The sequence below is a fragment of the Pinus tabuliformis genome, chromosome 3_1, assembly GCF_031772625.1.
Source record: "Pinus tabuliformis cultivar Carrire ecotype Pingquan chromosome 3_1, CPIR1, whole genome shotgun sequence".
NCBI lineage: Eukaryota > Viridiplantae > Streptophyta > Pinopsida > Pinales > Pinaceae > Pinus > Pinus tabuliformis.
Window position 1 is genome coordinate 847,792,597 of NC_142301.1, and position 27,807 is coordinate 847,820,403.

The window sequence follows — 27,807 nt, forward strand, 5'->3', positions numbered from 1 at the left end:
AAACTAGCCACAAAAATTCTAGAGTACAGAGAAAATGTATATCAAACTACTAGGACCATTCCCCCATTCTATTACAGTGCATTCATTATGGATACTATTTTTTCAACTCTGAATTTCTATTGCGCGAGTGGAGATGGACCCCCACAGACCCTAAACCAATCCATATCTATCATGAGCAGTTATGGAAGGCTAATTACAAAAATCATCTGTATAAAATCTGCAACAATTTTATTTTGCCTGTTTATTAATCTATTTTTAATAAGCCTGCTCCCAGGATATCCCCGGAAGTAGAGACAAATTTGATAGTAGTAGGCAGTTGGTTTGGGGAGGAAAAATTTACTTATATAAGGCTTTTTGGTAGCCTTACTAAACCCCATGTCCTTCCCTTGTATATGCCCGATAAACTGTTAGCTCGCGAATTGGCTTATCAAATAATAGTAGATGGGATATCTAAGACCCTTAGAAATTCCAAGAAACAGGTATGGCCTATATTCCCTTTACGGTGCGACATTTTCACTCTTCATGATTACAAGCACACAAAGAAGGAGACAGAAAAATGCAAACGCTGAAACTTGCCACAATTCCTAACAGGTAGTATGATCCTAGAAAGGTTGCCTATAATGTTCTTGACCAAGCCAAACTTGCTAAATTTGATCACGAAGATGATGACTTCGATGATCTATTTGTCTCAACTGAATCATTATTCCAAGTTAAAGCATTGGCTAGAATCAAATATCAAGATGAAGGGCTATAAATTTTTAATAGGGTTAGAGAACAGAGGTTGCAAACTCTGTCTTTAGACCTCTTAGCCACAGCTCCTATAGTCCAACCATCTGGTCAGGCTGAACAAATAGTTACTGGTAAGACTTCCAATATGGAAAAGGTCTCCGAAAAAGAAAAGGTGCTAGAACAGGAGCAGGAATAGGGAAAAAATAGTCAACTCCTAGACAAAGATACTCAAATTGATCCCAAGCTACTTAAAGAATGACAACAATTTGATCCAATCATAAGCAATACTTAGAGCTTACAGGGATTTAGCACACCTGAAGTGACAACTAGTCACAAGGCAACAACTAATATGGTTCCGACTGAGGAAACCAACCACCCACCCATCACTCAAAAAGATATAGAGATAATTCCTGAAAATCCATTCGATGAAATCATTCTACATGTAGAAGAAATACCACCTTTGGATGTCTTTTACAGCCCTAAGCATAGGGCTGTAGTAAAAAGACAAAGGAAAAAGAGAAAGTTTGATCAATCTTTCCTTTTACCTGCATAAATGGAGATAACTAATGCGGTATGGAGTCCGAAGACTTTACAAAACTCTCTCAATATGTCGGGGCATATTCGGTAGCTACTATGGATAAAGCATCGGAAGTGAGCAACTTATTCAAAGAAAAAGATCAGACAATTGTTTCATTGGAGGCACAGGTATCCAAAAGACTTCACAGGATAGAACAGTTAGAACAACAATTAGCAGCACAACAACAATTAAACAACCAGCTAAACGAGCAATTTCTCAAAGAGAAGCAGAGGATAAATCAAAGTGCAGTTCAGAAACAAAAAGAATTATCCCTAGCATTGGCCAAACTGAAGACAATGAATGAACAGATGAGCAAAACAAAAGATGAACAAATCGCTCAACTGTCACAACAAATAGAAAGGTTCAAAGGTTTTCCTCAAGTAGCAGAGTTTAAATCAAAAGCTCTCTAGATCAATAAGGCATTGATTAATCAATTGAATTTGCTATGTCATAATATTTCTCTTGCTCAGCCCCTCTGTGAAATTTCTTCATCAATGATTGATAAATCAGTTGATGCAAGGCAGAATTTGGAGTAGGCCGATGAAACATTAAGAGAGTTTCTTTCTTGGTAAGAAACCAAGGAAGGACAAGCTGCAAATCTGCCTCAAATTCTGGAATCACACAAGGAATTTTTTTCCTAGAATGGCAATCTCAATTGATGAAAGTGGAGAGGGCAACTTCAAGATGTAGATCGGCGACTGGTAATTTGATTGAATTAATTAATGATACTCTTTATCTGTCTAATTTGATTTTAGAATGCACTCCAAGGAAACTGCCATCAGCCAAAGCATTGGAGCAGATATGTAAACGAGAATTGGAAAAGAAGGAGAGATTGATTGTGGGCATCCAAAGTTTAACTTGGGACACCTTTTGGTTCTTCCTGGTTAAACCACATAGTCAAAAGGCAGCAATGAAATGTTTAACCGATGCAATCGGTTACATGATTCCTGAAATTAATGATGCTACGTATTCAGCCCAACTGCATTCACGTATGAGTCACCCTCCAGAATTGCAACCAATGCTCGCTATATGCCAGCTCAAGCCAAAGGATAATCAGCCGAAACAGTGAATCGTTCTACCGACTACAAGCATGTCTATTTCAAGGAGATTTTCATGATTTGGTTATACCAGCTCACAACATTTTTATTTCATAGTTAGTTAGTTTAGTAAGTATTTATAGACCCTTTCATTGTTTTGGAAAGGGTCCTCAATTTTTGTATCAAAACTTGGATCGGAAGTTTCATTATTGTGCTTTCGATATATATATTTTTTATGAAGACTGGATCTATATTTTGAATTTTAATGAAGAATACTTTGATGAGATATGCACTATTGCTTTTTGTGAGAGTATTTTTAAGTTGAAAGATGGGATTTGAATGTGATTGATATCGGAAGGGATTCAAATTACATATGGTACTATTATCTATGTCTTTGCTCCATTCTTTTATATGAATCAACGTTTATTCAATTTTGCTATCATTTGATATATGTATGTGTTTTAACAGCAGTCCTTTTACTTATCACTATTGAATGTTTAAGGAATATTATTCTTTCAATCGTATTTATGTCAACGATATATGAAGAATAGTGTAATAATGTTTTAATTATTACTTTGTTCAACTACTTGAACAAAGTAATTATTATATGAATGAATGTTTTTATTTATAAGTAGAGTCATCTATATGCCTACTTGTAAATAAGAATTATCAAAAGTTGCACTAAAGTGGAAATCTCTCGGGATAGATTAGTTTTTATATTTTTGAATTTTAGAATAAATCATCCATTATTACCATTAGATAATAGAAGATCAATCACTTATCCATAATATTTACAAATCATTGGGAAACTGGTCCCATTATATCCGGTTGGAACCACCACACCAAACGGAAAAGGAGCTGCCTTTAAGGTCCAGACCGAGTGGTTTTCCCCGATGTTGATGTAACGATTTTGGAGGCATCAACAGGATCCTAGATTAGGATATTATAGAGGAGCAATTATAGAGATTCTTAATACTTTTCTAGAAACTCAGCTTGCTACAATCCCTAGAAAACATAACTTGCAAGCCCACAGCCTGGCAATGTTTTCCAGCACCTACAAATTACATTTCGAACCTAATCATCTGTTTATTGCTGAAATTAGGAACAAACCAACCATACCTGATAATATAAAGAACTGGCAGGTGTTTGATAGTGATGAGAAGATTAATAACTTTTTGACTTTAGATGAAGGGTTTTCTAATAGTTACATAGATGTCGATACAATAGCTAATTCAAATCAGATAGATGAGGTAGAAACAAACATTTTGGAAGAAAGTTTAGTAAATATGCTTCATCCCACCAAATTCACACAGAAAGAAGTTCAAGACCTTAAACAAATGGACCTTGATGAGATAATTGAAGAAGAAACATAGTTTATTAACCTAAAATACAATTAACTCCTCTAGAAGATCTATTTGATTCCAATGACATTCCCAAGAAACCTAAAATGGAACCACTAAAAGCAGACATTGAAGAATACAATTTAGGAACATAGGACAATCCAAAACTGATAAAACTATCAAAGTCCTTACCTCTTGATCATAAGTCAAAATATGTTGAACTTATGAGAGAATTCCAGGATGTCTTTGCCTGGAGTTATGAAGATTTGAAGTCCTATGACACCTCCATTATTCAACATACCATACCTTTTAAAGAAAATTAAAAGCCCTTTAAACAAAAGCTTAGAAGAATCAACCCTATATTATTACCATTGATTGAAAAAGAAATTAAACGCATGTATGAAGCAGGGATTATTGCCCCTATCAGATTTTCAGAGTGGGTGTCTAACTTAGTGCCTACTATGAAGAAAACTGGGGAAATAAGGTTGTGTGTTGATCTGAGAAATGTGAATAAGGTTTCTCTTAAAGATAACTACCCTTTACTCAAGATGGACCATATTTTTCATATTTTGCAAAGGGTAGTGGGTTCTTCTAGAATTTCACTTTTAGATGGGTTTTCCGGATATAACCAGATCCTGGTTCATCCTGATGACCAAGAAAAAACTGCTTTTACAACACCATGGGGCACTTTTATGTATATCAAAATGCCATTTGGACTTAAAACGTAGGAGGAACTTTCCAAAGGGCAATGGACATTGCATTTTCCAAAGAAATTCATGATTTTCTTGTTATATATCTGGATGATCTAACTGTTTTTTCTAAATCAGATAAGCAGCACTTGGACCATCTCAAACAAGTCTTCTTAAAATGCAGAAAATATGGTATTTCTTTGAATCCAAAGAAGTTCTTGTTTGGTCTTGAGGAAGGTAAACTTTTGGGTCACATCATTTCTAAGGATGGCTTTTGAATTGACCCTGCCAGAATAGAAGCTATTCTACAGATACCTCATCCAAGAAGTATCAAAGAACTTCAAGCTTTCCTAGGGAAGATAAATTTTTTGAGAAGATTCATTTCTAACTTAGCAGAACTCATTAGATTACTAAATAACATGCTTAAAAAGGATTCAAGTATAAAATGGATAGTAGAGGCCAAGCAATCATTTGAAGAAATTAAAATGGCCTTAACCAGAACACCGGTCCTCACCAATCCTCAATTTGATAGAGACTTCATCATTTTTTCTTTTGCATCAGAACACACCATAGCAACTGTTTTATTACAAAAGGATGATCAGGGATGTGAGAAACCTATAGCATTTTTTAGTAAAGCACTTAGAGATGCATCACTAAAATACAAAATAATGGAAAAACAAGCTTTTGCACTGGTAAAAGCCATTAAAGACTTCAGAGTCTATATATTATACTCTCATGTGATAGCCTATGTACCTAATGCAGTTGTCAAAGACATCCTGACTCAGGATGGAATTGAGGGCAAAAGAGGTAAATGGATTGCTACCATCTTAGAGTATGATATAGAGATAAAACCTACAAAACTGATAAAAGGACAGGGATTGGCCAAACTTATGGCAAAAACTAATTGTCAAGCCTTGGATATAAATGAACTGGATGACGAACAGGAGATGGCGACTCCACAAATCAGCCAGGCCTTTTCAAATTCACCTTGGTATGTTGATGTAATTTATGTTTTACAAAACCTACAGGCTCCTCCAGGGTTATCCAGAACAAAGAATAGATTTTTGAAAATGAAAGCTTCAAAATTTTGTATCTTAGATAATACTCTTTTTTGGAAAAATCATGAAGGAATTTTATTAAGTTTTTTATTAAAAGATGAAGCTGACAAGGATCTCCAAGAATTTCATGCAGGAGACTGTGGTGGACACCTTTATTGGAAGTCAACTGCAGATAAGATCCTAAGGGCTGGATTCTATTGGCCAACCTTGTTTGCAGATGTGAAGAAATTTGTAACTTCTTGCCATAAATGTCAAATCTTTGAGGGCAAGAGAAAGTTGTTACCTTTACCCCTGAAACCTATTTCCACCGAGAAACCTTTTCAACAATGGGGTCTTGACTTCATTGGAGAAATCCATCCACCCTCTTCAGGCCAACACAAATGGATACTCACTGCCACTGACTATTTTACCAAATGGATAGAGGCCATCCCCTCTAGACAGGCCAATGACACAGTGATCATAGGTTTCTTAGAGACCAATATATTGTCCAGGTTTGGTTGCCCTACTAAAATCATTACTAATAATGCTGCAACTTTCAAATCAAAGAAAATGATCAGTTTCTGTAACAAGTATCATATCACACTAGGCCATTCCACAGCCTATTACCCTCAAGGGAATGGACTAGCTGAATCTTCCAACAAGAGTCTCATTAATATCATCAAAAAACTGTTGGAAGAAAACAAGAAGACTTGGCATAAGAAACTGATAAATGCATTGTGGGTAGACAGGCTTACAACCAAAAAATCCATTGGAACCAGTCCTTATGAGTTAGTATATGGCATGGAGGCTGTTTTTCCCTCATCACTAGGAGTTCCTGTTATGAAAATACTCCAAGAAGCTCAAGTGGAACCTAATGATATTCAAAGAAGGATAAACTAGACCATCAACCTACAACAGACTAGAGAGGAGGTGTACCAAAGATCCCAAGTGTTGCAGAAGAAGCTTAAGAAGATATTTGACAAAAGAACCAAGGCATAAGATTTCTACCTTGGAGATAAAGTGTTAAGATGGGATTCCAGAAGAGAGGATAAGGGGAAACATGAGAAGTTTGACTTCCTATGGAAGGGACCATACATCATCTATGCTTTCCAAGGAAACAATTTATATTTTCTCAAAAACTTAGATGGTACAAGAGTTGAAGAAGGACCAGTCAATGGTCGGATGTTAAAACATTACTTTAATCCTACTTACTAATGTTACCATGATTCTTAACATGTATATACTACATCCTTTGTAATGTCATAGTTTTGATTGGACAATAACTTGTTGGAGTTGAAGCCCGAAGTGAAGGCCCTAAGCTTCAGAAGTATCACTGTCATACATACAATAAAGCAGCAAGCATAAGAAGATTGCAGAGCAAAGTAAAAGTCATTTAGAGGTCTCTGATCTACCGTTCTTGAATTTTCACCAAGAAAAGCCATCCCCAAGTGGAGCCACTATTATGCCCCTATACCAATAGGTGTCATATATCATGATTGACTTGATGAGCTATGTAATATGTTCATACCTTTACTTGTTGCAAAGTTTTTCCATATTGGTAAAAAATAAAAAAAATTAAAAAATGTAAAGAGGGTATACCCTAAAAGAAAAATCAAAGGGTGAAAAGAATAAAAGATGGTCAAAAAATGAAAGAAAATGAACCCCAACAAAAAGAAAGACCAAGGAAAGTGTGCAAGTCTAAATGCCACTACTTTTTCACTTTGTATAATAAACAATTGTGTGCAACTTGTCACCTATGCCACAATTCATGAATAGTCAAATAGTTTAAACTTGGCTAGTTCATATTTCAATTTCATGTTGTAGAAATAGAGAATAAAGATCTGACCAAATAGTGTAATCTTGGCAGATAAGTAGATAGGTAGAGTGAAAAAAGGAGCTCAACGGTTTAATCTGAGCCTTTGGATGTAATAAGTGTTAGAGATAACATAACGGAAATTTAAAACAAATAATACACACAACATTCAACCATGAAAAACACAGAGATTTTAACGTGGTTCACCCAACCAATCTGGGCTACGTCCACCAAACAGAGGCATCGACAATCTTATTACTCAACAGGAGATTACAACAACGGAATTCCTCACACCTTCTCATCACACATATCCTCTACGGGCTTACATTTTTATAGCTGGGAGTAGAAAACTGAATCATAAATTCACTCACAACATGCAATAACTCCTCATCAGGAATAAATGGAGCTAATTTAACAACAAATCCTATTGTTGTCACATTCATGAGATTTTTTCCAAATTTAATTAACATAAAATCTCAACAATCTCCACCTTGACAACAATTAGCCTAATACCCTGTTCCATTATTATTTTATCTTTTCTGCAAGCCAAGAGAAGTCAGACACCAACATAGCTTCTCTAACAAAACTGGTTTCGTGAACATGTCTGCACTGTTTTCCTTTGTATGCACTTTTTCAAGAGAGAATCCCCTTTCAGTGATAACCTGTCTTACAAAATGGTACTTGATAGGTATATGCTTTGATTTACTATGATAGGTCGGATTCTTAGCCAAATGAATTGCACTTTGACTATCACAAAATAACTTGATGTTGTCCTGTAACCTACCAAATGTTGGAAATAATACTGAGAGGGGGGGGGGGGGTGAATCAGTATTATTAATTTCTTTTCAATAAACCATCCAGATTTATGCTTTAAATTATTTTTCCGAAATTGATAATTAACTTGTATGTCAGTACCATAAAGTGATGAACAAGAACAGTTAAAAATAGATTGTCACACAACGGAACACCAGATATAAGGTGGAAACCCAATGTGGGTGAAAACCACCTGCTGCAATATGTCTCTATCTTCTTTCAAATAGAATTTCTTTTACAATGAATTTGTACTGGTGCAGTCCTTTACCAGTACGCAGGCTGCAACCTGCAGAGAGCTACAACCCTCTCTCGTTTTCCAGTCTCTCCTGGAAGGGAGCTACAACCCCCTACTTTGTTCAAGGACCACGTTTCATTAATTTTCAGACTGGATCCAAGAAGATCGAATGGTCATCAAGTATAAACAAATCTTCAGAATTACCCAGGCATCAGATCAACATATATATTCTTAGATCTTTCAAAATCACCCAAGCGCCACCCGAGCACTAGATCAAAATATAAACAAATATCTGATCTGGTCACCTATTAATAACAGAGGTTGTTTACAATGCAGAGGATATACATATAACAGTGCACCAGGAGGCTAGACACAAAACAAACCCAATATGCGCACCCAAAACCTGAACTGCAATACACCCGAAGCAATGTGATTTCTCTCGAAGAAATGTCTGAACTTTAAGCCTGCGATCCTTTTCTCTGTTCTGCGCGCATTCTCCTTAATTCAGATTCAGTAATTGCTCCTTTACCGGTCACAAGAATGCCAATCAAATAATCAATTCTCCCTTGAGATCTTCCATTCGTGATCGATACTTTGCCGCAGGATCCCCTTTTCTTTATATATTCACGCTTTTGATAATACCAAGAATCGAAACCAGAGGATCCGAAAACCTGGGGTGCAACTGTTTTGACCGATCTCTTAAGAAAAGAGCTTAAGCGGGAAAACAATGAAAACGGTCCAAACGGGCGAAGAGGCAGACTTTTAATTGAATGCACTCATATCAATAATATATCGGGTCCGCTCCTTATCGCTATCAGCGATTAGATGAGGGAGGCTTTTATAAAATGGGCGACTAACGCGGATGAGATATATGATGCCTTTAATCCCTCTATCGGGTCTGCCCCTCTTATCGCAATCGAAGGATTGGGGTGGGCGACCCTTTATGTATTGCGATACACTGCGGATGCGATATTGTTATAAAACATGTTTGATGCCACCATCGGGTCCGCTCGCAATCGGAGGTTTCAACGAAGTCACATAGCCGAACCCCCGACGCGCATATATGCCAAACTGCAGATGCGATATTATTATAAGCCAAATTTGATATGCCATCGGGTCCGCTCGCAATCGGAGGTTTCAACGAAGTCACATAGCCGAACCCCCGACGTGCATATATGCCGAACTGCGGATGCGATATTATTATAAACCAAATTTGATATGCCATCGGGTCCGCTCGCAATCAGAGGTTTCAATGGTGTTACATACCCGAACCCTCGATGCGCATATATGCCGATATATATGTATTAACACATATAACTATGTTTATTCTTCGAAAGGGGGAAATGCTATTGTTTATTATATAATACATACATATATATATATATATATATATATATATATATATATATATATAGATATATATATATATATATATATATATATGGGTTTTAAGCGCCCAAACACCTCCCGATAATATTAATGCATGCATATATGGGTTTTAATAAGCCCGATACCTCCCAATAAGCATATATATGAGAAAGAGCCTCTATTGCTCCGATAAGCTCCCAATGGCTCAATGGTTCCGATAAACATATGTAAATGGCCCCTCTTCTCTCCTCTTGGCTCTTCTTGTCCCCATCAAGATGTATATAAGAGAAATGTCCGTCTATGAGAGGGTTGCCATCAAGTTCAACACATGTCCATAATGCCATAATGCCAACACCAAACTCACCAAACAAACCTTTCAACCAAATCGCTTCTTTGCAAGCATGTGAAGCAGCTATGTATTCTGCTTCAGTAGTGGATAAAGCAACAATGTTCTGTAGCTTTGACATCCAGCTAATAGCTCAACCTGCAAGAGTAAAGACATACCTTGATGTTGACCTTCTCTTATCCAAATCACTTGCAAAATCGGAATCAACATATCCGCAAACAAATTCACTACTCCTGTTATAAGTGATACAGTAATCACTTGTGCCTCTCAGATACCAAAGCACCCATTTCACTGCTGACTAGTGTTCTTTTCCTAGATTTTCCATATACCTGCTGACAACCCCAACTGCATGTGAAATATTTGGTCGAGTACAAACCATCGCATACATCAAACAACCTACTACATTGGCAAATGGAATTCGAGACATATATTCTTTTTATTCATTTGTATTGGGACATAAAATTGAAGAAAGCTTAAAATGGGAAGCTAAAAGGACTGAAACAGGCTTCACATTGTTCATAGCAAACCTCAAGATTATTTTCTCAATATACTTCTGTTGTAATAGCCACAACTTACCATTGCTCCTATTGGTGGGCTCCAGTATTGTAGCAATAATGCTACAACTCCTGGAGCTTCCTATCTCTAATTTTATCAACCCGGTAGTTCGTAACAAACTTGGAAGCGACGGTGCTGTATGCACAAGTACTAGCTCTTGTCGCAGCTGTCACTTGGTCAGCTGGCACAAGTCCGCTAGGGCTCAAGCCAACTTCTATATGTTCTCAGAAGAAGCTTTCTAGATGATCGACGAAGGCTATCTTAAAGGAAATTAACCTACTTTGCAAGAATGAACTGAAAGCCAACCAAACATGGAAACCCTAGTAAACCCTAATCTGACTAGTTTAATCTCTATGATGCAATGGTGGGAGTGCAAACTTCTAGAAATGATGCCATTACTTCTAGTGAGATGAGATGCATGAATTTAAACTACTTTCATTGAAGAGAACACATTTTTGTATTTTTGCTTAAGTGGTTGGAGTTATTATGACTTTGTTTCTTATTAGTTTTTGACTGTGCAGGGGTAGTTCGGAGGGAAGGAAGGCTGGAAAAAGGTCATGAAGGCTAGGAGAGGTTCCAGGGGATCTCTAACATCATTCGACGGAAGTCCACAACGTTCAGGTGCTTGGCAACCGAGTTTGCAAGCTTCTACAGGATGTCTGCAGGGGATCCTACAGGAAACTCGGGATTTCTACAGGAAGTCTGCTAACTTCTACAGGATGTGCTGCGGTTGGAGTTTTGGGTGATGGAGGAGTCGAGGAGCTGTATGGGTGGATAGGTAGGATGAAAAGGGAGCTTGTGATGGATCAGGGACAGAGAGATCAGATGGAGAAAGAGTGGGTAAAGTTGGTTGGTGGATAGAAGGGTGGAAGCAATGAAAAGTCGAAAAGATGGAGCTAAGTGAATAGTAGAGGGGTTGGAAGGCAAACGAGCTGAACAGAGGTTAAGCAGGTGGCTTAGGCACGGTTGAGAAGAAGAGGAAGATAATAGAACAATGTTGCGCAGTGTAAATGGAACAAATCCTCTATGTCTAGCACAAAACCGAGAATTCATCCACCTATTCTAACTGTGTTATTAAACCATCGAACAACAATGTAAACTTCAGAGAGAAATCGTGCATGGTGTTGGAACGAAGGAGTATTGCTCAAGATCAGAATGCATGGATGGATCTACAATTGAAATGACTGTGTTGCAGCTTGCATGAACGTATAAGACTGCGTTTTTTTGGTGGTTGGTACGGTCTACACCCCCAATCTCTAAACAGAGATGGCAGTGAGTGCACTATCAACCTTTTCTCGGAGCTCTAATGAATGCTAATCCTCCTACTCTAATCTAAGCTGCTAGAAGAACTTTAACCATAAACTAATCCTACTCAATCACATTAAAGAAATTAAATCAGCAGACTGTGTTTTTCAAATGCATGTCAAAGCAAAGAAATGAAGTGATGAAAGGAAAGACAAGTAACAATACAAGGAAAAGGAGGTCTATTGCTCTCAAGTTGGGCCCTAACCTAAGAGCTATAGCTCCCTTAAGAACTCAGAATTGAATCCAAAGCTGCCTACCTTTATTGAATAATCATGAGTCTAACAACATGCCAAAACTGGCTTACAAAAAGCAAAAACCGAGCTGTAGCTCGTGCTTAGAAATCGCAACAGTAGTTCAAAAGTTCAAAAAGCTCCTATCAAAGGCTACGACCTCAATATTTATACATGATGAGGATCAAGCTGGCTTCCTCAATTAGTGGAGCTCGGCTGTCCAACTAAAAGTAAACTGCTGTTCCTGTAGAATCCGTTGGCTGCCTTTTAGCTCGGTGGGGATAGCTGTTGGAGCTCGGAGTTGGGGTGGAGATCACGAGGGAGGTCATTCAAGACTGTGGACAACCTCCCTATAAACCTGCAATGCCACCTTTGTTGTCTCCTTGTCTCCTCCTGCGTGGTCTTTGCTCCATTTAATGTCAAAAAAACCTGAAATCATCATGTATTAGTCACATAGGAATAATGCCTGCCCTTCTTCCTACAAATAACACGAATATACCAAGAAATGATGCATAAGTGATAAAAGATGAAGGGTTGAGCAAGGTAAGTAGGCCAAATGAGCCCAAATTGTTACCAAAAATTGGGGCTCATCATCACCCCCAGCTAAAATATTTGCTCATCCTTGAGCAATTTTGCCCTAGCTCCTTGTCCTTGGCCGAGAACTAGGCTCCGGAATACGCTCTTTCTTTCCTACTCTTGGTGGCTCTGCCTGTTCTGCCCTTGGTGGCGATGAGGGTGCCGCTCCTTCCCTCTTCTCTGTTTCCTTGACCTTGAGCTGGGCTTTTGAAGTCGATTGGTCTACCCTTCCTTTCCAAGTAGTTGTTTTTGGGCTCCCCCTCTCGTAGGTGACCGATATCTTCGAGGGGGACCTCTCACTGGGTGAAGTAGGGGCATCCCCTGTAGTGATTTGGCTGCTGGATGGGGGCTGTGGCTTGCCCGTCTTTATTCTCGCACTTCTTCGAGCTTCAAAGTATAGAGGGGTCTCCCTCTTTCGCTTCTCTTTTGGCTTAGGTGGCGTGCTGAGGGCGGCCAACACAGCTGCTGCCTCCCTTTCACGAATATCAGCTTTCTTCTCCTTGGGTTTCACTCTTTCAGGGCTTCCTATAGAAGACCTTGTTTTAGCCAATTTCGGGCTTCCTGTAGAAGACCCTGTTTTGGTAATTTTCGGGCTTCCTGTAGAAGACCCTGTTTTGGTAATTTTCGGGCTTCCTGTAGAAGACCCTTTTTCAATAATTTTCGGGCTTCCTGTAGAAGCAGATTTCGGCTTTCCTGTAGAAACAGATGTTGCCGCCTTGGTTTGCTTTGCTGCATGGGTTTTGCTTTTTGGTTTGGTTGCGGGTGCTGATGAGGTACTTTTGCTGATGTGGACCTTCTCAGCCTTGTCCACTCTGCCTTGCAACCTTTTCTCTCTTGCTGTCAAGATGGGTGTGTCATCTTTTTCTTTGTCGTCCTTTTTCTCATGCCTCTTCTTTTGCTCTTTCTTCTGTACTGTGGTCGGGGTCTTCTGGCCTGTTTCTTTCTTTCCCACGGCCACTGATTCTTTCTCCTCACTGCTGGAGGAACCACTTTCCTCGGTCAACATCCTTATGTCTCCATCTCTTGTCAAATTTCTGAATGCTTCCCATGAGAGAGGAACCTTATATGAATGAAGCGCATCCTCCACGAGAAGTTTGATCAATCCATGGTGGGCTACCTGGTCTGGTATGCCTTCTTTTAACTTTGTGGCACACTCAATTAGAGACTGTAGCAGGAAATAAGGGATGCTCAGTTTATTTTCTACAGGAAGATCAATCTGGTGCCTCAATTCAGTGAGCAACCTAAAGTGATACCCGTACACAATGCTAAAACGGCCTTCACAGGTTATATACTTCATGATCTGCAGGCTAACTTCATTCCATGGTGGCAGTAAACTGGTTCTACGCACCCCATTTTTGTCCTCCGAGAATTCCTCCTCTGGGGGAAAGAATTCTTTCTTGGCCTGTTGGCTCAACTTCCTTTCTTCCTTATCCCATGGCAAACCCATTGGAAGTTCAGTAATTCGACTGATATATTGTGGGGTGAGCTTGAGGCTTAGGCCCCTGAAGTTCACGGTGGCCAATGTTTTGGATTTCGGCCTCAGAGCTTGTAAAAATTCTTCTGCCACTTCGTCGTCATAACCCTGCAATTTGTCACAGAAGGATATCCATTGTGCTCGTGTGAAGAGCTCCACCACCTCCTGGTTTTCTCTTAACTTTGTTGAATCAGTGGGTTCCCGTCTAATAAACCCACCCGGCATGATAAAAACTGTTGCTTTAACTAGAGGTGGCAAATGCGGAAGAAATTTGGTCTACTGAGACAGAGCGTAGAATTACGCTTCTGTCATGCACATAATCCACGAAGCTTATCTCTGAGGACCTTAACACAGCTTAATTACACTGACATCCTGTAGGACGACAGTTTATGCACAACAGACAACAATTGCAACAATTTCCTACGACCAGACTATAGACGACGATTCTGCCACCTTCAAAAGCCAATTGCATGGAGAGTTCATGTTTACCTTTTTATCTGCCACCTTTTGACGTGAGGAACCCGCCTTCCTGTAGAAACAACTTTCCTGTAGGAGCAGCGCGTGATTTCTGGGAAAGACTGCAGTTGGTCTGCGCTCTCGGGGTTGCTTCACAGGCGTTCTGATAGCCAAAGGCTCAGGGTTTCGAACTGCAGAGGGATTCGGATGATCACTCGAGTTCCAAACGGTGAATGATAAATGCATGGGGCGATCTAGCTAATTAGATTTGAATCGGTGGAATCCGTGGCGCGGGGGTGAGCTGTCCCCGCCGGACCGTTGGATGACATCGTCCCATCATTTGCCTGCGAGTTCACTTACTGCCGCATCATCCCCATGCAGATCCGCCACCGTCTCTTCTGCTAAATTCGTTTTTCCCGACGGGATTGCTCTCACGTGTGTACTGCCCATTTCTTTTTGTCATGGCCACCACCCAAACATCTGACTAGACCATTAACTGGTCGACGTGGCCAGTCAACTGGCCATACAGCCGCTCAACCCATTCTCTTCACACTTTGCAAACAATTCAAAGTAAAATTCATGCAATCTGACGGAAGAAAGGGTCGAGACACTTACCTGTGCGGCCGCAACACGATTTTTCGGTTTTTGGACGATGATGAGTGGATTCGGTTGCCGCTGATGAATTTGCGCAGGCCCGGAGGTTCATGTTTACAGGCTGCCGACGATGGATTGGATGCTGTGGCTGCATGCGCCTGCGTTTTCATTGCATATGGCCAGCGCTGTGATTGGTGTACACTCTAGCGGGCTTAACTGTTACAGGACTCCCGCAGGATGTCTTGTAACAGTTCTTCCTCCTCGGGTGCATGCTGCACGACGAAGGATTTGGCCTCACGATCACGCTTCTTGAGCTCGTGGATGGCTGGGATGGATATGGTATGGAATCTTAGCATTTTTTATCTTAAAAATTGCTTTCTCTTTGATAACTCAACGATCTGCTTTGCTGGTGCAGGTAACTTCGTTGCATGTCGACAAGGGTGGTAGGACGATGTGACAGCAGTGTGCAAGGGTGACAACAGTAGCTTGCATGCGTCCAAACCAATCCTTAGTCGTTAGATCTCCTCATAGAATGAATTCTGGGCCGTCCCGAACTTCTACAGGAAGTTTCCTGTAGAAATACAGAGCTTCCTGTAGAAAGTTTGCGTTTCCTGTAGAAAGTCTGCATCTTCCTATAGAAAATCTGCATCTTCGTGTAGAAAATCTACATCTTCCTGTAGAAGACTCAAGCCGTGATGAAATTGTGCACATACCTTGGAGAAAAGGAGTATTCTTGGAGGAGGTGCTGGTGAGGTCTCCTGACAGCAGGATAAGGATCCTTGGCTCTGAGTTGAGAGGCTTCCTCTCCTCCATAGAACACCTGCAACCTGCATGCAATTTTACATTATGAACTTTGCTGTCCTTGTCTTTTTTGCTTATTGTTTTTTTTTTTTTTTGAAAGACAACAGGGGCGCCTCAATGAGGTTTTCACCCTTGCCATCTGCCTTAAGCGCCTCAGAGAGGTTTTCACTCAAGGATCTTTTCGAATCTCTTTTTTTTTTTTGAAAGACAATAGGGGCGCCTCAATGAGGTTTTCACCCCTACCACCTGCCTTGGGCGCCTCAGAGAGGTTTTCACCCAAGGATCTTTATTATTATTATTATTATTTTTTTTTTTTTTTAGATCTTTCAGGGTATGCCCAAAGCAGAGGCAGAACCCTTCTCTATGACCATCACTGATTTCTCCATAGTTTTGATGAACTCTTGTCTTGAGAGAGGCTTCCTATAGATCTTCAAGCGATGCCCATTGACAAGCATGGGGATGGCTTCCTCATCAATGGTTCGAATAAGAACAGATCCATTGTCATGGCATTTTTCCATTGCATATGGTCCTAGCCATCTGGTTCTCAGCTTCCCCTTGAAATCTTTGTATCTGGAGTCATACAACAAGGCCCAATCTCCCGGCTGGAATTGCTTGTCATGGAGATGTTGGTCATGCCACACCTTCCTCTGCAGTTGAACCAATTCTGAGTGAAGGAGGGCCTGCATCTGGTGCTCGTCCAGTCCATTCAGCTGCAATAACCTTTCTTGTTGTGCATGGCTGAGATCTAGATCTAGCTGAGCTGCCATCCTCAAAGTGTTGTACTCAAACTCAATGGACAGCAAAGCTTTCTTCCCATAGACCAGCTCATAAGGTGTGAAGCCGGTGGTGGTCTTCCAGGTAGTGTTGTAAGCCCATGTGGCCTCAACCAGGCGATCTGCCCAGTCTTTTCTGCTGCTGCTCACCACCTTAGTCAAGATCCCTTCTAATGCTCTATTGGTGACTTCCACCTGCCCATTTGCTTGAGGGTGATAGGGGGTGGAAGTCCTATGCTTGATCTTGTGATGAGCTAGTAAGTCTTCAACCAGGTTGGATGTGAACTGGCTCCCTTGATCGGTGACCAGCTCTCTTGGGTAGCCAAACTTGTAGAAGATGTTTTCTCTTAATAACTCGGCCACCTTTTCTTCTGTTGCTGCTTTGATTGCTTTAGTCTCTGCCCACTTTGTCAGGTAGTCAGTACACACAATGATGTAAGACCTTTGCCTTGAAGGAGGGTTGATTGGACCCACAAAGTCCATACCCCACTTCTCAAATGGCTCAAGAGTCACTTGAGGTTGGAGAGGCATCTCATCCCTTTGAGTCGGTTTCCCCATTCTTTGGCATTGGTCACATTGGCTGATATATCTTCTGACATCTTGATGAAGTGTGGGCCAATAGTAGCCTGCCTGCAGGATTTTGAAGGCAGTCCTCTTTGCTGCAAAATGTCCTCCACAAGGCCCATCATGACAGGTGAGGAGGATATCAAAGACTTCCTCCTCCCTTACACAACGCCTTAAGATCTGATTGGGGTCAAGCTTGAACAGATTGCCCCCGATCCAAGTAAATGAGGCACTTTTTCTGATGATTCTGCTCTTCTCTCTTGAAGATAGGTGCGGAGGGAACTGTGCTGAAACAAGGTAGTTTGCTATATCAGCAAACCATGGAGAGAGTGCTGAGATAGCAAACAGATGTTCATCGGGCATCTGGTCATCCACTGTTCCATCCTCATCTGCAGACAAATCCAATCTAGATAAAAAATCAGCAACAACATTTTCTTTACCTGGTTTGTCAACAATGGTCAAATCAAACTGCTGCAACAAAAGTAACCATCTAATAATACGAGCATTCACATCTGGTTTATTCATTAAATATCTAATTGCAGCATGGTCTGTATGTACAAATGTTTGGTAGCCAGTGATATAATGTCGGAACTTGTTCAGTGCATGGACCACAGCCAAAAATTCTTTCTCAGTTACAGTGTAATTGAGTTCAGCTTTGGACAAGTTTTTGCTAACAAAGTAAATGGCATATGGAAGTTTCTGTTCAACTTGTCCTAAAGCTGCACCTATGGCTTTGTTTGAGGCATCAGTGTGGATGTGGAAAGGTAGGGCCCAGTTTGGACCTCTCAAGATTGGGGCTGACACCAACTTGTCCTTCAATTCATTCAAAGCCCTCTGGCAATCGTCAGTCCATTTAAACTCCACATCTTTTGCCAACAAGCCAAACAATGGCGAGGCTAGCTTGCTGAAGTCTTTAATGAATCTCCTGTAATACCCTGCTAATCCTAAGAAACTCCGAACATCCCTTACCATTTGAGGAGGTGGAACCTTCTTGATGAGAGCAATTTTGTTAGGATCCACCTGTAACCCTTGGCAAGAAATGGTATGGCCTAGCACAGTCCCTTTAGTCATCAGGAATTCACATTTTTCAGGACTAAGGGACAGGTTCATCTCAATGCATTTGGTTAGGACCTTTCCCAGATTGGACAATGCTTCCTGGAAGTTGGACCCATAAGGAGTGAAGTCATCCATATAGATTTCCACCGCATCATGGACCAGCTTCGAGAAGATGCTCAAGACAGCTCTCTGGAAGGTAGCAGGAGCATTGCATAGCCCAAAGGGAAGAACTCGATAGGAAAATGTACCCCAAGGACAAGTGAAGGTGGTCTTATCTTGGTCTTCCGGGCTGATTTGGATTTGGTTGTACCCGCTAAACCCATCCAGGAAAGAGAAGAACTTCTTTCCTGCCAGTCCATCCAACACTTGATCTATGAAAGGTAGAGGGAAATGGTCTTTCTTGGTAGCTTTGTTCAGTTCTCGGTAGTCCACACAGATTCTCCACTTCCCATTCTTCTTGGGAACCAACACCAGAGGGGACACCCATTCACTATCTGAGATGGGGTAAATGAATCCGGCATCCAATAGTTTTTGCAATTCTTCCTTGACAATGTCCTTAAGGGCTGGGTTCATTCTCCTCTGAGGTTGCCTAACCGGTTTACAATCCTCCTTGATGTATATGTGATGGGTACAGACCGAGGGATGGACTCCTTTCATCTCCTTATAGCTCCAAGCAAAAGCATCTAGGTGACTGGCCAACAGGCTACACAACTCCTTTTCCTGGGAAGGAGATAGGGAGGAGCTGATCTTTAACGTTCTCTCAGGGACGAACTCCACATTCTTGACTCTGGGAGTGACAGGGTTGGTTGTACAAAGATCCACTAAGGTGCTGGCTTGGGCATCCTCCACCAATTTCTCTAAGGATAGTGCACTGGAGGTGGATTCTGGATCAAGGTCTCAATCAAGTCATCCTCGGAATCAACATATCCGCAAACAAATTCACTACTCCTGTTATAAGTGATACAGTAATCACTTGTGCCTCTCAGATACCAAAGCACCCATTTCACTGCTGACTAGTGTTCTTTTCCTGGATTTTCCATATACCTGCTGACAACCCCAACTGCATGTGAAATATTTGGTCGAGTACAAACCATCGCATACATCAAACAACCCACTACATTGGCATATGGAATTCGAGACATATATTCTTTTTATTCATTTGTATTGGGACATAAAATTGAAGAAAGCTTAAAATGGGAAGCTAAAAGGACTGAAACAGGCTTCACATTGTTCATAGCAAACCTCAAGATTATTTTCTCAATATACTTTTGTTGTGATAGCCACAGCTTACCATTGCTCCTGTTGGTGGGCTCCAGTATTGTAGCAATAATGCTACAACTCCTGGAGCTTCCTATCTCTAATTTTATCAACCCGGTAGTTCGTAACAAACTTGGAAGCGACGGTGCTGTATGCACAAGTACTAGCTCTTGTCGCAGCTGTCACTTGGTCAGCTGGCACAAGTCCGCTAGGGCTCAAGCCAACTTCTATATGTTCTCAGAAGAAGCTTTCTAGATGATGGACGAAGGCTATCTTAAAGGAAATTAACCTACTTTGCAAGAATGAACTGAAAGCCAACCAAACATGGAAACCCTAGTAAACCCTAATCTGACTAGTTTAATCTCTATGATGCAATGGTGGGAGTGAAAACTTCTAGAAATGATGCCATTAATTCTAGTGAGATGAGATGCATGAATTTAAACTACTTTCATTGAAGAGAACACATTTTTGTATTTTTGCTTAAGTGGTTGGAGTTATTATGACTTTGTTTCTTATTAGGTTTTGACTGTGCAGGGGTAGTTCGGAGGGAAGGAAGGCTGGAAAAAGGTCATGAAGGCTAGGAGAGGTTCCAGGGGATCTCTAACATCATTCCACGGAAGTCCACAACGTTCAGGTGCTTGGCAACCGAGGTTGCAGGCTTCTACAGGATGTCTGCAGGGGATCCTACAGGAAACTCGGGATTTCTACAAGAAGTCTGCTAACTTCTACAGGATGTGCTGCGGTTGGAGTTTTGGGTGATGGAGGATTCGAGGAGCTGTATGGGTGGATAGGTAGGATGAAAAGGGAGCTTGTGATGGCTCAGGGACAGAGAGATTAGATGGAGAAAGAGTGGGTAAAGTTGGTTGGTGGATAGAAGGGTGGAAGCAATGAAAAGTCGAAAAGATGGAGCTACGTGAACAATAGAGGGGTTGGAAGGCAAACGAGCTGAACAAAGGTTAAGCAGGTGGCTTAGGCGCGGTTGAGAAGAAGAGGAAGATAATAGAGCAATGCTGCGCAGTGTAAATGGAACAAATCCTCTATGTCTAGCACAAAACCGAGAATTCATCCACCTATTCTAACTGTGTTATTAAACCATCGAACAACAATGTAAACTTCAGAGAGAAATCGTGCATGGTGTTGGAACGAAGGAGTATTGCTCAAGATCAGAATGCATGGATGGATCTACAATTGAAATGACTGTGTTGCAGCTTGCATGAGCGTATAAGACTGCGTTTTTTTGGTGGTTGGTACGATCTACACCCCCAATCTCTAAACATAGATGGCAGTGAGTGCACTATCAACCTTTTCTCGGAGCTCTAATGAATGCTAATCCTCCTACTCTAATCTAAGCTGCTGGAAGCACTTTAACCATAAACTAATCCTACTCAATCACATTAAAGAAATTAAATCAGCAGACTGTGTTTTTCAAATGCATGTCAAAGCAAAGAAATGAAGTGCTGAAAGGAAAGACAAGTAACAATACAAGGAAAAGGAGGTCTATTGCTCTCAGGTTGGGCCCTAACCTGAGAGCTATAGCTCCCTTAAGAACTCAGAATTGAATCCAAAGCTGCCTGCCTTTATTGAATAATCATGAGTCTAACAACATGCTAAAACTGGCTTACAAAAAGCAAAAACCGAGCTGTAGCTCGTACTTAGAAATTGCAACAGTAGTTCAAAAGTTCAAAAAGCTCCTATCAAAGGCTACGGCCTCAATATTTATACATGATGAGGATCAAGCTGGCTTCCTCAATTAGTGGAGCTCGGCTGTCCAACTAAAAGTAAACTGCTGTTCCTGTAGAATCCGTTGGCTGCCTTTTAGCTCGGTGGGGATAGCTGTTGGAGCTTGGAGTTGGGGTGGAGATCACGAGGGAGGTCATTCAATACTGTGGACAACCTCCCTATAAACCTGCAATGCCACCTTTGCTGTCTCCTTGTCTCCTCCTGCGTGGTCTTTGCTCCATTTAATGTCAAAAACACCTGAAATCATCATGTATTAGTCACATAGGAATAATGCCTGCCCTTCTTCCTACAAATAACACGAATATACTAAGAAATGATGCATAAGTGATAAAAGATGAAGGGTTGAGCAAGGTAAGTAGGCCAAATGAGCCCAAATTGTTACCAAAAATTGGGGCTCATCACCTGTCTCTGAAAATCTCCATGCCCAAAATCTGTCTTGCTGCTCCTAGATCTTTCATATCAAATGTCCTAGCCATCTGAGCCTTTAACCTGTTGATCTCTGTTATGCTTTTGCTTGCTAAAAGCATATCGTCAACATACAACACTAAGATAACGAACATGCCATTACTTAATTTCTTAAAGTAAACACAATGATCATATTCACTTCTTATATAGTTTTGACTCATCATGAAAGAATCAAATTTCTTGTACCATTGTCGAGGCAACTGCTTCAGACCATACAATGATTTCTTAAGTTTGCAGAAAAAATTCTTGTTGAGATTTGGAACAAACCCTTCCGGTTGTTCCATGTAAATCTCCTCATCTAAATCTCCATGTAAAAATGCAGTTTTAACATCTAGTTGTTGTAATTCTAAATCAAGTAAAGCAACTAATGCTAACACAATTCGAATTGAAACAATTTTTACAACTGGTGAAAATATTGTTGGAAATAATACTGAGAGGGGGGGGGGGTGAATCAGTATTATCAAATCAATAATACTTTTTCATTTCCATATTCAGATTTATATATGCTACTTCCACAATTTCTTATGATTCAGTTAGTTGATCCTTAATGAGTGCATTAGAACATTATCAACCATATTAACAGTAAACAGGTGCAGTAAAATAGAACAGATCATCACACATAAGCCACACACATGAACACCATGATATAAGGTGGAAACCCAATGTGGGAGAAAACCACCTGCTACAAGTCATCTCAATCTTCTTCTTAATAAGAAAATCCTTTTACAATATTTTTGTACTGGTGCAGTCTTATACCAGTACGCAGGCTTCTACCTGCAGAGAGCTAGAACTCCCATAGATCTTGTACTAGCCGATCCATTTACTAGTACGCAGGCTGCTACCTGCTACAATGCTCTTGTACTAGCTAAGATACTAGTATGTAGGCGCCAACCTACAATCTTCTTTCCTCCGGGTACCACGTTTCATACATTTTCAGACTGGATACACCTGAAGCACAATAGATAATCAGAAAGGCCACGTTTCATCCAATTTTCATACTGGACCCTTTAAAATCATTGAAGCACATAATCAATCAATCTTTTGAATCACCCAATCACCAGATCAATACACTTTACAAGGATAGTATGCATGTCAGCAATCAGATCTAGTCCATCAGATCATATAAGGATAAGCCATTATGAACATAACCAAATCAATCACTTCTTAGAATGTTGCAAGTGTCTGTAGCTGCACAAACTTCTTCTTGGCAAATCAAGTATAAACAAATCTTCAAAATTACCCAAGCATCAGATCAATATACATGACAGTTATCACCCGATCTAGTCAACAGAGGCTGATATCAAGACCCAAACAGAGGATTTACTTACTGCTGCGCACACGGAGGCTAAACATTATTACTACACAGGAAACACTTAATATTGCACACTCAGAACCCTTTAGTAAATAGCAGAGGCGGCTAGAGCATAGTTACGAAATGAATGCAACGCTGTTAAATGAATGCAGCTTTGTTAAAGGAAACTTCTGTGTTATGCGTGTCTGCGGCTGCACAATTTCCTTCTCGGAGAATATCTGCACTTACTGCTACGGGTTGCCCATTTCAAGCATGTGATCCTTCGGTTTGATCTCTAATCTGCGCACTTTCTCCTCGATTTAGATTCTGCAATTGCTCCACTCAAGAAATCCGATCTATATCTCCTTAAGATCTTCAATCCTTTTTCGATGCATTGCCAAAGGATCTCTTTTCTTCTTATATAGTCACGATTTTGATAAAACCATGAGTCGAAACTAGAGGATCCGAAATCCTGGGGCTCGCTTGCTTTGACCGATTTAAGTGATAAAAATAGCGGGAAAACGATAAACAAGTCCAAACAAAAAAAGGCGGACTTTAAACTTAATGCATCCATAACAATAATATATCGGGTCTGCTCCTTATCGCTGTATAACATCGTCTATTTGCCGATGGCCGATCCGATGGATCGGATGCGACATGCCCCATTAACCAGCCTATATATATATATATTGGGTCCGCTCCTCATCGCTAACAATGCATGCCCGTATCATGGCTTATTCCCAACTTCCGATCCGATGGATCGGATGCGACATGCCCATTAACCATGTTTTATATATATATCGGGTCCGCTCCTTTTATCACTATCAGCGATTAGATGTGGGAAGCCTTTATAAAATGGGCGATTACCGCGGATGCGATGTTAATATATGCTGCCTTTAATGCTTCCATCGGGTCCGCCACCTCTTATCGCAATCGGAGGATTGGGGTGGGCAACCCTTTATGCATTGCGATATACTGCGGATGCGATATTATTATAAACCAAAAGCGATATGCCGTTGGGTCCAATGCAAGTTGGAGGTTTCAACGATGTTACATACCTGAATCACCGATGCGCATATATGCCGAAATAAATGTATTAACACATATAACTGTGTTTATCCGCCGAAAGTGGGAAATGCATACATGTTATTGTTTATTATGTAATACATATATATATGGGTTTTAAGCACCCAAACACCTCTCGATAGTATTAATGAATGCATATATGGGATTTGATCGCCCGAACAACTCCCGATAGAGTTAAAGCATGCATATATGGCCTGATGACTCCCGATAATGATTAAGCATGCATCCAAGGGTTATATAAGCCTGATTCTTCCCAATAAGCTCTTTATATATGAGAATGTGCCTCTATTGCTCCGATAAGCTCCCAATGGCTCAATGGCTCCTGATAACTGCTTCTGTTCTCCCGATGGCTCTGTCTGCGCTCCCGATAATTCTGTCTGTTGCTCCCAATGGCTCCCGATAAGCTCCTGATATGCTCTTCTGGCTTGGTAGTGTCTTCCAAAGACCTCCTTGCATATGAGAGTGCCTTTCTTACTCCGATAGGCTCCCGATAGCTGTGTATGCTCCTCTTCTTTGGCATATATATGTGACATATACATATATATGGCTCCTCTTGTCTCCTCTTGCTCCATCTGCGCCTCTTTGCTTATGGCTTGGCTTTCCTGATGAATATGCTCTACATCCCATGTATTATGGCCCATCTGATATCTCTTCTGTAGTTCTTATATGAGTGGGTTGCAATCAAGTACAACACATGCATCATAATGCCAACAAATATCTCATGAAAATCAATGCCTGCTTTCTGAGAAAAAACTTTTGCGACCAGCCTTGTTTTTACCTGTCCTCTGTATCATCAACACCCCTTTTCAATTTGTAAACCCATTTACAACCCATAGTTTTTCTGTCTTTAGGAAGTTCTACCAGATCCCATGTGGCATTCTTGACTAATGCCATCATCTCGTCCTTCATAGCTTCTTTCTACTTTTCACTTTTAGAACCTTCTACAGCTTCCTGATAGCACAAAGGTTCATCATCATTAGTGGTTAAAGCAATTGAAGTAACATAATAATCATACCTTTTAGGAGGACGTTTGATTCTTGTGGACCTCCTTAAAGATGTTTCTGGTACTTTCACAATTTGCTAATTATTATCTGTAGGAACTTCTTCATGATCTACATCTGAAACTTGTTCATCTTGACTATCATCAGTATTTGAACTGGTTTCAAACTGAATGTGTTGAAGCTTAGATACATTATCCTGTTTCAATTTATCATCTACATTTGGATTTTCAAGTGAAGATTCATTAAATTTAACATCTCTGTTAATGATGATCTTGTGAGTAGTAGGATCCCACAATCTGTATCCCTTAGTCCCATCACCATATCCAACAAAGATATATCTTTTTGATTTAGGATCTAATTTAGAACGCTGATGTTTCGGAACTAGAGCATATGCATCACAACCAAAAACTTTTAGTTTAGAATAATCACAAGGATGACCTTTCCATACCTCTTGAGGAATTTTGCATCCTATTGCAGTTGATGGTGATCGATTTATCAAATAACAAGTTGTAGAAACAACTTCTGTCCACAATTCCTTCTGCAAATTGGCGTTACTACGCATACTTCTTGCTCTCTCTAAAAGAGTCCTGTTCATGTGTTCAACAACTCCATTTTGCTGAGGAGTATATACAATGGTTTTATATCTTTCGATCCTAGCGTCCTTGCAATAATTATCAAATTCCTTTGAAGTAAACTCACCACCATTGTCAGTGCTTAAACATTTAATGGTTCTTCAAGTGATGTTTTCAACTAATGCTCTAAACTATTTGAAAACTGTGAATACATCAGACTTCTTCTTTAACATGTAGACCCACACTTTTCTAGAGAAATCATCAATAAAAGATACAAAATATGATGATACTCCATATGAGGTTGTAGGAGAAGGACCCCAAACATCAGAATGGATATAATCAAGGATTCCCTTACTGGTATGTTTTCCAGTTTTAAACTTCTGCTTGCTTTGTTTCCCATATATACAATGTTTGCAAAAATCTAACTTAACAGACTTTAAACTAGGAAGTAACTTACGATCAGATAAAATTTTTAAACCTCTTTCGGTCATATGGCCCAACCTTTGATGCCATAAACAAATAGAATTACTGTCATTTTTAGATATTGTAGAAGCATGATCTGATTATGTTCTTCCTTCTAACCAAAAAAAGATTTCCAACCTTCTTTGCTTTCATTACTAGTAAAATTCCTTTATAAACTTTCATTACTCCACCTCGAATAAAGGTTTTATATCCATTACTGTCTAGTACTCCTAGTGAAATAAGGTTTTTTCTTAATTTAGGTACATGTCTTACATCAGTTAGAATTTTATTTGTCCCATCAAACATTTTAAACTGGATACTACCAATTCCCACAATGTTACATGTGACATCATTTCCCATGTAAACTACTCCATTAGTGATTTATTTATAAGTTTTAAACCATTCTCTCTGAATGCACATGTGATTTGACGCACCAGAATCTAACAGCCAATGTTGATCATGATTAGACAAACTAACTGATAACACTTCATCACTCATACCTGAAATGGATGCCGAACCTGTATCTGTCGTGTTTGCTTCTTTCTTCTCTGTCGAAGAGTCTTCTTTGGATGTTTGCTATCTCTTCCAACAGTCCTTCTTCAAATGTCCCGATTTGCCACAAAACCAACACTTTACCTTACTCTTCTTCCCTTTCGATTTTGAACGCGAGTTGTTGTGCTTACTGAAGCGTCTTTCTTTAGAATGACCTCTGACCATCATTGCTTCTGATGTAGAGGTTTCTGAATTTGACCTCTTCCTTGTTTCTTCAGACAACAGAGCTCCAACAACATCATCAAATTCAAGGGTGTCTGATGAACTAAGACTTATAGAAGTAACAAAATGATCCCATGACTCGGGAAACGAGTATAATAAAGTTACAACTTTATCTTCTGATTCAAATTTTACTTCTATACTTTCTAACTACACCAGGAGAGTATTAAAGGTATTCAGATGATCAGTTATCGTCGTACCTTCCTTCATGCGCAAGTTGTATAACTGTCGCTTCAGAAGAATCCTATTGGTTAAGGATTTTGTCATGTACAGCTTTTCAAGCTTTGTCCACAAACCAGCAACAATTTTTTCTGACACGATGTTAAACAAAACATCATCCGCCAAACACAGTCGAATGCCGCTCAGTGCTCTTTCATCCAAGTCACTCCATTCATCATCTGTCATGGTGTAAGGCTATTTGGCTTTTCCCAACAGTGCCTTCGCCACGCCTTGTTGCACGAGTAGATCATACATCTTCACTTTCCAGATCTCGAAGTTGTTTTTGCCATTGAACTTCTCGATCTCAAATCGAGCACTTTGAGTTTTTGCCATGTTGTGTCACACAAAATCTCCAATTGAAAATTTTAATAAATGAAGTTTTAATTTAAAATATGCCCTTCACCAATAAAATGCCTTTGCCTTATATTACCATTTAAAAAATGAAATATGATATAAATATAATATCATATATAATACAAATCGTTTCTTTTTGTTTTGTAAAAAAGGCATTTCGTAATAGCTTTATAAAAACTTCAAATGACTTTTTTTTTAATGTACAAAAGGAGACCCATTTG

General features: G+C 40.0%; 1 pseudogene; it reads right to left on the bottom strand.

The window, feature by feature from the left end:
- Positions 1-27,418, bottom strand: part of LOC149190188 (peptidyl serine alpha-galactosyltransferase-like) — a 93,133-nt pseudogene extending 65,715 nt beyond the window's left edge.
- Between the last annotated feature and the right edge of the window lie 389 nt (positions 27,419-27,807).